This window comes from Moschus berezovskii, chromosome 5, assembly GCF_049115385.1.
Source record: "Moschus berezovskii isolate FMDL1 chromosome 5, NW_MosBer_1.0, whole genome shotgun sequence".
Classification (NCBI taxonomy): domain Eukaryota; kingdom Metazoa; phylum Chordata; class Mammalia; order Artiodactyla; family Moschidae; genus Moschus; species Moschus berezovskii.
In genome coordinates this window covers 37031593-37044093 of record NC_142464.1, presented here as the reverse complement: position 1 = coordinate 37044093, position 12501 = coordinate 37031593, and the positions used below count along the sequence as shown (strand labels likewise).

Here is a 12501-nt window from a genome sequence, read left to right as displayed (position 1 = left end):
TGACAGTTTATATGATGAATTTAAGAAAACAGTCTAATAAACTTTGTTTTGATCATTTAAATTTATTTGAGTATTGTTAGGTTTTTTATATAGTTAGCTAATTAACTTTGAAGTTCATTGTAATTTTTACATGGATGCATTGAGTAAATCTGTAGTTTTATAATGACAATAATTGTAATTTGTGAATATGTCAGATGTTTACCCATATTTAAGAACAGGGGCTTTCTTAGTGATCATTTTATTCAGAAGAATTATTCTTGTATAAAGTTGCCTAAAGGAGAAAAAACATTTTTAATTATTTTAAAGAGCTAAAAGAGTAATTATGAAAGTAGGTGAACTATTTTCAAGTTAGAAGAAGGATAACTTAAAATGAAACAATTATCTGTGGTAGTGAGGAAGTCACAAAGTTGTAAATAAGGAAATAGGCCTTTTATAAAATTAAGCCAGGTGACAAAGGGAATATGTGTGAGGTCGAAATGCATTTACAGGTCAGCCTCATATACCTGTGAATGCATTTAATAGAACTTATTTGGCAGTACTGTTTACTTGAGAAGCATGTATTACCAACTGGCATATATTTGGATTGACACTTATAAGATTAATTTTTAATAATCTCACAGTGTTCCATAACACTATATAAGTATTATATTTTGTTGCTTGGCTCCATGAAAAAAATGCTTTTAATTTCTGGTTATAGATATGTGTAATTCAAAAGAGTTTTGTATGTTGATATGAGGAAACAACATGCAGTTCATTTACTTGGTTTGATAATTTATTTTCCAAAAATTGTTATAATCTGGTACCTTCTAGAAGAGACAGAAAGACCTCAGGGAAACTTTCTTAAGAATGTCCCAAGAAACTCAAAGCATGATATACATGAGGTGAAAAATCTTGTTCCTCTACTCACGCTACCACTATTTCTTGATTGCCTAAGGGCAATTTTTCATTCCCTGTTTATCATTTTCCTTGAAACATGCGATTACATAAACTGTTTATCGTTATGTCAGTCAAAAGTGAAGAGGCTATATGTTACAGACTGAATCTTTGAATCATAAATATTGGGATTGGAATATACCTTAAGATAGTATTGTGTTGTTGACTTTTCAGTGAGAAGGTTGAAGCCCAGAGACATTCCCTGCTTTTCTCTGTGAGGCATAACCTTTTTAACTCCCTGTTCAGAGCCCTTTCACATGAGTGCCTGTGTGGGTCTGTGTGTGTCTACTAATTTATTTCGTAGCATAGTGGTTAAGAGTATGAACTCTGGAGCCAGAATTACTGGGTTTGAATCTTTGCTTTACCACTTACTAGATTGTAAACTAAATGAGGAGTCTTATTGGTGCCTGGATTTTCTCAACTGTGAAATGGGCATAATAATAATAACAACTAATCATAGGATTGACTTCATTACAAAATCATTAGTAAATACATACAAAGCACTTAGAGGAGTGATAGTGCATACTATTGTCTGAGAGTTTTCTATTGTTAGTATCATTAGTAACAATGTTAATCTGTGTAGGAATAGGAGACAACCAATCTGGAAATGAAACTGAGACAAGACTTGAAAAGAATCCTGTAGCTCATCTTAGTGTGCTGTGCTTAGTTACTCAGTTGTATTTAACTCTTTTTGTGACTCCATGGACTGGAGGCAACCAGGCTCTTCTGTCCATGGGGATTCTCCACGCAAGAATCCTGTCACCACGAAACTGCCGATGGTTCGGGCCTCAGACTGGGGCCAGGACGCTGGGCCAGGCGAGGGTCTGGCTGTGCCGCCCACCCACCCGCCTCACAGGAACACAGAGGCAGGACACTCAGTTGTGTTTTTAATGGAGTCAAATCCATGTGGTTTGTATATTTTTTCCTTTAATCTTGGGCATTTTGTTTCTCTTTCTGAGAACATAACTTGAAACACTATACAGAGCCAATAATCATATAAAAAGTGTACCTGTAAACGCTGTACAGTTTTATACACATTCACAATGTACTTTTGCTGCCTTCTAGATAATTTATTTTGCAGCACATTACTGCACAGTTGTAAATAACTTATGTACTGTAACATCAGTTCAGTTATGTGTAAAGAAATAAATTAATTAATTACAAAAAAAAAGAATACTGGAATGGGTTGCCATGGCCTCCTCCAGGGGATCTTCCCAACCCAGAGATCAAACCCAGGTCTCCTACATTGCAGGCAGGTTCTTTACCTGCAATGCAGACTGGGATTAACATACTGAACCTCAGTTTTTATTCCTGGCTTTGTCACTAATGAAATTTTCACTGTTTTTGAAGAATCTCTACCTATAACCTTGTATAAAATGAGTTTCATTCTTTTTTCTGGAAAAAAATGTATTTTCCCGGATGAAAACAGAGTGTACTATAGAGAGAGACTATGAGCTCAACCAAGACCAAGTAACTTTGACTTCTGAAGTTAAACATTCATTAACAACTTGTAATGCTTTATGATCATTAATTAGCATGTACTCCAGAAAGAGCGATTATCACTAAGATAGGTATATATGAAGCACAGACCTATGTAGTGGTCATGACTTATTAAGTGAATGACAAAGCCAAGATTAATGTTCTGAGACCTCAAATACTTATTTAAAGTAACTGTGTTTCAAAATGACAGATTGAGACATTTGGAGAGTGTGTGCTTCAGGCTAATACAAGTATTTAGTTATTTAAATGGAAACCTAAACATTCTACATGGAAGGAATATGTCCATTATTCCAATTCTACCTTAAATGGTACAAAGCTCTGCAAAGTCATAGCAAGTGGAACAGAGTAGCTAGGTTGGCCTGTGTGTGGGGTGATTCATCAGCCTAAATCTTAGCACTGCTTAAATCTTATCTTAAATGTTTTACTTGAGGAGACATAGGCTTAGAAAAAAGGGAGAAAGGGTACATGTTGGTAGGTTTTGAACATTGTGGTTTTTATATTGGCACGTTGTGATTGCTTCAAGAATATGTTTTTAAAACTCGAGATCATGAAATGTGGAATTGCCTCCTTCTAAAAGTGAAAAGATGACCTGTAATGGTGAAGAGCTGTAGTGTTCATTTCTGCTTGATATATAGTATTTTAGAGATTGATTTATTGATGCCACCCTGCCCCTTGGTTCTCAAATCACAGTAGGGAATTACAGGCAATCCTAATGAACATAGTACAATGTGTAAACAGTGTTAAGCATCATTTTGGTCACTACCATTCTTGTGAAGTTCTGCCAAAGGAATTTGGTGAGGTTATAAAGGTGATAGATTGAGGGACCTAAAAAGTAAAAGATGCTCTCTGTTTGTTCTAACACATTGGTGGCAACAATGCGCCCTTCCTGACAAGGATGGGCCTCATGCTCTGTCATTTTAAAAGGTGAGATGTTTATTTGGCTTCTTGTTAAATGTATATGTGAAAATTTTCACAGTGCCTGTGCCCCCCCCATAAAACCATAGTAATAGATTATTACAACAATCATATTAAAATAAAAATTGGTAGCCAACTTTCAGTCTTTAGAAGTAATTCTATATCAATGAAGAGTTACTGGGAAAAAAGGCAAGATAAGAAGTAGGTGTTAGCTCTTTTGGAATAGAGGAAAACCCCCAAACCCAATGAACAAAAGCAGGTCCCAGTCTCCATGGCCCCTGCAGTTTTATATAACCAGGATTTTACATCCTGCTACTTCATTGCTAGGTCGTATTTCATAGATTTCCTACTGTAATATTTATGTTTGATCTGGTTGACACTAATTTAAAACTGTTAAAAAAATCTATGCTATTAAATATTTTCAGTAGAATTAAGACAAATAGGAGATGCAGTAACAGGAGGGTAACAAACATTGCTGCGAGAGTGTACTTTCAAAATTAAAATGGTAGTATTGCTCTAGGGCATCGATTTTTGGTAATATTTTTAAGTGAAAAATGATCCTTGTTGCCATATGGCACACTATAGTGAAAATCTGAACTGTTAGACCGACACATCTGTTAAATGCATAAACATGGGTCTGTGTTTAAAATGTTTTCTACTGCAGCTATTATGTGGCACTTCCAACAATTAATCTTGGGCTGTTAATCGGGAGTAACTGCACCTTGTGGTGAGCATCACAGATGTAAGAAATTTGATCTCTGTGGCAATTTACCTGGGAGGAAAGTGGCTAAATTATAGTTCTCAGTTTAAATTCTGCAGAGTAGATTGGATTAAACACATTCACATTACTATTGAGTGCAAACTCAAATTATTTAGTTTTACCATTTGTTATGAGAAGTTCCTTCATTAAACATGCAGTGATGGCTACCATGTATTTAAGGCATATGTATCTCTCAGTATCTGTGCATACAGAATTTTAACCTTTAAATTACAAATACATGAAAGCTTCTGAAAAAACATTAATGTTATAATAGATCAGAGTTCAGATTAGTTTTATTTTTTTGTCTTTGTGGGCCAGTTGAATTTGAAATAACATTTTACAAATCTTTTATTGACTGAAAATAACAGCTAGGAACAAATTTATGAATATGTTTTTTCTGCTAACTTTTCAAATGTATATCTCATTTTTAGAATTCGGACAGGACATTAGGCAAATTTTTAAGTAAGACAATGTACTGACAATGAAAATCAGCTACATTGTCTATCAAGCTTTCTTATGCTACATTTTAGGTTCAGATGCACCCTTTTGGTCTTGATTATTATACTTTTTTCCATCTGTAAAATAACTACTGTGCTCATCATAATAGATTTGCATGTGTAAATACTCATATTAAAATACCTAAGGATGATTTTTTGACTATGGGCTCAGAATAACCTCATTCTTATTTCTAGGCCCTGCTACTTTTCACTTTATGCTAGAGGAGCTGTGACTTTTGGATTAACTGATTTCTTGCTTGATATCAGCTCTATCACACTCCTTCTATAACTAATTAGCTTCCATATTAGTTAATAATGTGTCTAAGATCACATTGGTAGTATTGATATTTTGGGCAAAAGAACAGAAACTTAAGTAGAGGAAGAAGTTGAATGGGACCTAAAGAAAAGCTAAAGGAAACACAAGCCTCATGGGACCCAGAGAGGCCACAGGACCTGAGTTTCTACTCTTCCATGTCTGTGAGGGACCTCATGGACATTGCCTTCTTTTCTCTGTGTGTCTTTTCCCTTCTTTCTGTTTACAGGTCGTTACCAGACATTCCATGCATTATAAAATCCAGACCTTTCTACGTCCTTCCAGGCTTGCATCAGCAAGGCTCTGACTCCTTTGCAGCTTATCTCACTACTCAGTGGTCAGCAAGCCACAAAGGCCTTTCCTGTCTGGAATGATCCAGACTCCTCTTTCTTTCCACTTATGTTGTTTCCATAGCTCGAAAAGTTCTTTTCTACTCTACTCATTCATTTGCTTAAGTATCACTAAGTTTTCCTTAACAATCCAAATTAAATCCACTTGATACAATCCCTCATTGTGAGTTTTGTTTCAGTTTTATAGTACATGTGATGTATCATTATATGTGTCACTCTCCTGCTGAAAGCCCAGCTTCTCAGAGGAAAAGCCACGTCCATCTTATTTATTGCTGAATTCCAGTGCATAGTACGGTGCTTGGCCTGCAGAGGAGTCTACTTCCATAGACATATTTAGTATTCTTCACATGACCCAAAGTAGTGTCTGCATTTCATATTTGAAGAGCTTCTTTGCTTAGCTCTCCAACTTAACTGATAAACATTTCACTGTTTCTTGTTTTTAATTCTTTGGAGAGAGAATTTGATCGACTGCTGACTCTAAACAGTAATCAGATGTGAGTCAGATAGGATGTGTAGTCACCCAATGCCAAGATGGGCACCAGACAATAATTGACACTGTGGACAGTGAAAGTTTGTTCTGGAAGAAGTTTTGGATTAGGTTGACAATCAAAAACACCTAATATGGCTGCTACTGGAATTTATAATAGCAATATGAATATCTCTAGTATTCCTTTGATTATAATGAACTCCTGTTGGCTACTTAGTGACTTATTAGCTATATGAGTAGAAAAATTATAAAAAAAAGTACTTAATTTTTTACATTAACTTTGGTATTCAGGAAATGTCACTACCAAAAGTTGTTGATTTTAATAGTAACTGAAGTGGTATGATTTTCTTTACTCTTTAAGAAAAGATGCTGTAGAAACTCAAGATACTAAAGGTGGTGGCAAAAATAATACATGAAACAAGTACTGTAATCTCTTGGCAGATTTAGTTTTGTCAGATTGTTACATATAACTTTCACTCTGTTATTTAAACAGTAGTTGCACACCTTATGTCTCACAAAGAATATCTCATAAATTTTACATTTTGATCCCTAAAAAGGCCACAAGTTTGTGGCTAGCAGTCTATGTTTCATTAGATTAGATTCTGGGAACTTAAGTGTCTGAAACTATGCTTTTGATCCCTTTTGGAGTCCAGGGGAGAATGAATATACATAACAAATCCACTTTTTAAAAACCTCTTAAGTACATGCCCAAGACTGGATTTGGTGCTGGTGCGTAGGTTTTTACTGCTTGATAGTATCCTGTGGTCATAATGTGAGGACATAATGTCCCCATATTTATCTTAGTATCTTTACAATTTTATCGGGAGTTTTAAAGGTAAGGAAATAGCGACTTATATCAGTTTTGCATCAATTGTGGAACTTCAGCATTGTGGGAACTGCATTGATAAGGTATCAGCCAAGTGTGAGAGAATTTAATATAATACGGCATCTTAAAATTCTTTTATGATTATTTCTGTTTTCCTTTAAAATATGCCAAGGCCAATAGTATATAGCTTCAGAAAATCTGAGGCCAGGTTTGTTTTGTAAACTTTGCATAAAATTATCTTCCTGCTATTATGTTTGTAGAAATATTCATGTTGAAACTATGTCTTTGCTAAAATCTTCAGCTTTATTTTGGTTTCTCTAAAACTATGACAATATTTTTCAAATCTGAAAAATAATAACCTGCCAATTGTAATTGTGTGTACTTTTAATGACGGTGCACTTTTTATGGGGCTAAATCTCAATGGAATGTTTATCTTGGTTAGAGTCAATATGCTCAATTGCTTATTGTTTTTAAATTCCATTATGATTTATATATTTCTTTTTTGAAAAAAGAAAAGGTTAATGTTGTAAGAGTAATATGCCCATTAACTATTAACTCATTTAAGTGAGGGGATGTGCAGCTCATTGGAGGAATATTCGACTGGTTCTGAGTTTAACTCAGGCGCTTAAATCAGCTGAGTTATCAAGAACTGCAGTGACCTGGAAAACAACAAAAAAAGAGTTTCATCAGGATGTTACAGAAGGGTAGATGCCACTTAATTGAGGTTACTAAATAAATTGCCTTTTTACTTGGATACTTTCTTATACATATTATATGTATCTACATACATATGTTTCTTATATGTATGTTTTTATAGGGTTATTACAGTTTATTGAAATCAGAGACTATCACTAAGTATTTCCTACTTAATTTCCTATGCCCTGAATGAAAACGTGTTCAAATTGGGGAATGGGTTTAAAGGAAAAGGACCCACATGATAAATTGAATGATTTTACTGACATAAGACATTCTTTCAGTGGATATTTTTGAAGATTGTTTTTGGCTGTATTTTTAAAAAGACACTAAACAGTTTATTCATAAAGTGCATTTTGGTAATTAATATGAATATTGTTAATCTACCCTACTTAACCTCTTCTAGTGAAAAATATAATTTTCTGTCTTTTTTTGTTAGACTTAATGACAAACATCTTGCAAATTAGATTTTCATATATTTCATCTCTTTCTTATGCTCAATTTAATCTATCAAAGCCACACATTGTAGAAGACATCTGGTATTGAGCTTAGGCAGCTGGGTTTCATTTGTAAAGGTTTTGAGCAAATTTCAGTGCTTGCCAACAATAATATAGCAGTTGGCCAATGTGTTTTCTTTGTGGCAGTTTGGTGCCGTGTGGCAGGAGAGACCTGAATTCAGGATCAGGTGATTTTCTGGCCTCTTCCTGGCTTGACTGGAAGGACTTGAGGATTTTATGTAGGTGTTGCTGTGACCACTGGCTGGGTGAGGGGCCTGCTGCAGTGGCTAGTGAATGAGAATTAGTTGATGAGCTGTGTGCAATCAGCAGTGATCCATATGAGAAACAAGGAGTCTGCAGTTTTCCTCACAGCATGGTTCAGTGTATGTTTCTGACATCAGAGTCACTGCAGGTCATTTTAAAGATGTAGTCCTCTATACCCCATCCCAAATCTACTGAACCAAGTATTTGGGAGCTGAGCCTAGACAGCTGCAGTTGATTAAGCTACCTCAAGGGATTTGGCACACACTGCATTAGAGTTAATAAATTTCAGTTCATTCTTTACCTGCAGACACAACCTCTAACCCCCCCGCTTTTCTGACCAAGAACTTATTTATATTAATGGTATTTAAAAAGAATTGTCAGAATTTGTTTCAGAAATAACTTACCTACATATCTGGTTTAGGTGTCCTTTCATAAGATACTGCATTAGTATGACCTGTTGTTTAATGAAACAGTTGTCCTAGCATTATTAAAATATTGTCCCTAATGATGAAGAAGGGGTCCTAAGTCTTAATTTACTTTGAAGAATCCAAATCTGGAATGAAGGATTTCTTGGAGGGTGAAACAAAAATGTGAATCCCAAATTATTATACATTCAGGTACATTAATTATTTCTGTCTCTAGATAGTCATAGGACACCTGGTTGGCTCTTGGAAATCTTTTCAGAGTTTGGCTCTGTGAACCACCTTCAGAAAGCTCCTTATTGTTGTTGAGATGCTTCTGAGCCCTGTTGTTGTTGAGTTGCTAAGTCCTGTCCAACTCTTTGTGATCCCGTGGACTGCAGCATTCCAGGCTTCCCTGTCCTTCACTATCTCCTGGAGTTTGCTCAAACTCATATCCTTTGAGTTGGTGATGTTATCTAACCATGTCATCCACTTTTGCTTCCTTCTCCTGCCCTCAATCTTTCCCAGTGTCGGTGTCTTTTCCAAAGAGTTGGCTCTTCGCATCAGGTGACCAAAGTATTGGTGCTCCAGCATCAGTCCTTGCAATGAATATTCAGGGTTGATTTCCTTTAGGATGGACTGGTTTGATCTCCTTGCAGTCCAAGGAACTCTCAAGAGTCTTCTCTAATACCACAGTTCGAAAGCATCAATTCTTCAGCACTCAGACATCTTTATGGTCCAACTCTCGCATCAATATATGGCTCCTGGAAAAACCAAAGCTTTAACTAGACGGACCTTTGTCAGCAAAGTGATGTCTCTGCTTTTTAATACACTGTCTAGGTTGATCATAGCTTTCCTTCCAACGACCAAGCGCCTTTTAAATTCATGGTTGCTGTCACCGTCCACAGTGATTTTGGAGCCCAAGAAAATAAAATATGTCATTGTTCCCTGAGCCCTGTATCCACCCCTAATTATAGTCAACATGTTATTCCTAATGCAAATAGTTTGTCTTTGTAGCAATATAGGCAGTTTTGGTGACTGTTCTGAAATAAACCAAGTCATAACTCTCTTCTTTGCTTCTTCTGGAAAAGTTCTATGCCAGAATTCTTACCTAGTGTTGTATTTTTGTTTTATTGGTTCTGAGTCCAGAATTGAGTTTTCCAGACAAACACTTATGAGTTCCAGAGCAGTATGGAAACACACCCAGGGAATGTGTGGTTTGAAGTGAGGATTGCCTCTTTGGAAGTGAATAGGGTAGTGACTGTTGTTGAAATGTCATTAAATGGAAACGTACTTTTCACCTTATCTTCCTTTGGAAGTTAGCACTCGAGATAGTCACTTTAGAAAGTTCCTGCATTCCCTCAGGGACCTGATTTACAATAAACATACACATAGTGCTTAATGTAAGCAGCCAGCACCCGAGAAAATATAGCATGAAAAGAGGGTAAGAGAAGGGGCAGTCTGAGTGTTTGAGATTGTCTCGTTTCATGATCCATGTCATGCATGGGCTACATCTGCAGCTTTTTAAAGTTTTTGGAGGAAGCTCAGCAATGCAGCTGTCTCTAATGTACTGTGAACCTTGAAAAGGAATTTCCTTTCAAGTAAGAGCGGAAGAAGTTTGTGTGTGGGATGATGGAGCTGAAAGTTTTCTTCAACAGAGAATGAAGTGCCATTATATAAACAAACATCTACACAATCTAAAGTAAGCCCAGTAAAAACAAATGCTACGGGCACCTACCTTGCTATTTGAAAAGACCTAGTTAATTTCAATGATCTACTTGTGTTCTCTCATTTTCGCAAGGGAGGAAGCATGGGCACACAGTTGTTAGGCGACTTACCCAAATCTGTTACTTCTAGTGGCTGAACGAGAATTTGGAGTTGCAGAGGTTTTGTTCTTGTTCTTTGAGGAATTACATTTAAATTGGACTTTATGACTGCTATTTAAGTGGAATCTTTGGAAGTCAAAGTCTTTGCTGCATGAACATTTTTATTTAAGAGACACATTATTGAAACGCACACCACAACTACCACAAGTGAATATTCCAGGGTATGAATAAAACTCAGAGATGATAATTTCTGCTTAGATTTTCCCACTTACTATAATAGAGAAGGCAATGGCAAGCTACTCCAGTACTCTTGCCTAGAAAATCCCATGGACGGAGGAGCCTGGTAGGCTGCAGTCCATGGGGTCGCTACGAGTCAGACATGACTGAGCGACTTCACTTTCCCTTTTCACTTTCACACATTGGAGAAGGAAATGGCAACCCACTCCAGTGTTCTTGCCTGGAGAATCCCAGGGACGGGGGAGCCTGATGGGCTGCCGTCTCTGGGGTCACACAGAGTCGGACACGACTGAAGTGACTTAGCAGTAGCAGCAGCATAATAGGTAATATTTTGTAAAAAGTACAATATGTTCAGCCACATTTAGACTGTCAAAATTTAGTGCTTGGACTTCCCTGGTGGCTCAGCGGTTAAGAATCCTCCTGCAATACAGGAGTCACTGGTTTGATCCCTGGGTCAGGAAAATCCCCTGGAGGAGGAAATAACAACTAAACTCCAGTATTCTTGCCTGTGAAATCCCATGGACAGAGGAGCCTAGAGGGCTACAGTCCATGGGGTTGCAAAAGAGTCGGATATGACTTAGCAACTGAACAACACTACAATTTAGCGCTTACAGAAATGCAACTTATATTCAGTTTGTTCTCAGCTACAGTATCTCGCCATCTGAGGTGGGAAGGCAAAATTAGCAACACAATTGATTTATTTTCTAAGAAAAAAAATCTATCTTGCTGTGACGAATGGAGCATCCTTCCCTTTTTCCTCTTCCTAAGATTTTCTGCAAATGTTAATCTAAAGAGATTACTTGTGAAGTATCCTGAGTAGCTCTGACTGCAGATAAGAAATGTGATCTGCGGCTTTACACTAAAGCTAATGCTCTCACCTCTCCAGATTTATTTCTTAATGCTAAAATTACAAGGTTATTGTTCCTTCCTATTATAGGGTATCACTTATACATGGATCCTTTAGATTTGAACATTGAGTTTTGTGGTCTTGAGCAGTCGCTGTAGAATGTTTTAGTAGAATCGATGAACTATCTTTACCAGGTGAAATTGCTCTTCTACCTCTTCCTCAGTCACTGGGAATCCACACTATGATTTTGCAAACTGAATGAGAATACTTGGTCTTTTGTTCTGGGTTTTTGTTTTCATTTTTTAATTTCTTTTTAAGGAGTTTTTGAATTTGTGCTGAAGATTTCTTATCACATATTTGCACTTGCTGTGTGAGCAAAATTACCCATCCCATGAAACAGTTCTGTAATGTTTTACTTCTTTGTCTACATTCTTCGTTTATTATCCGCTTGGCTTTCAGTAAATCATTACTTTATTTACAAAATAATCAAAATGGTCTAGGGCTTAAAAAGAAAAGTGTATACTTATAGTTCTATTAAGTACTAAGCTAACAGATAATATTTTACTTGTGATTTTATAATTCACAAATCCAAGGATACAAATATCTGCATTGTAATCCATTCACTTGTAAATGCCTGTGTTTATAGATAGAAAGCATTGAGCAAGTTAGGTGTATTTGCTCTTCTAGATATAAAAACTTACTACGGTTTTATAGTTTAATAGCTATAGTAATTAAAATAGTGTGGTTATGGCCTAGGGTAGCCATAGATTTATGGAACATGATAGAGAATCATATATATAAAGAAATAATGTGTCCGAGTAGGCATTAGAGATCAGTGGGGAGAGGTAGACTTGTTTGAAAACCTCACTTCATACCATGTATAAAATTCATGAAACAGGAGAAAACTAATCATCTCCAAGTATGTCATAAAGCTAAAGGTAAAATTCAAACAGTGAAAATGTTTAGAAGAAAATGATAGCTGATGTTCCACGTATTGTTATAAACACATCATCATTTTAATGCCACACAACATGACATCGGTGCTCTGATTCCCCCATCCTATAAGTGAAGAAACAGGCTCAGAGAAGTGAATTTGTTTCAGATTACACAGTAATGCATGGTAGAATATAGATTCAAATCAAGGCGGATTGGTTC

At 36.3% G+C, this 12501-nt stretch overlaps 1 protein-coding gene across 6 annotated transcripts in view; it reads left to right on the top strand.

Annotated features, from left to right (window-relative positions):
- The window catches only part of BMPR1B (bone morphogenetic protein receptor type 1B), a 228708-nt gene that overhangs the window by 119499 nt on the left and 96708 nt on the right, over positions 1 to 12501 (top strand). The gene's annotated exons all lie outside the window — the stretch shown is intronic.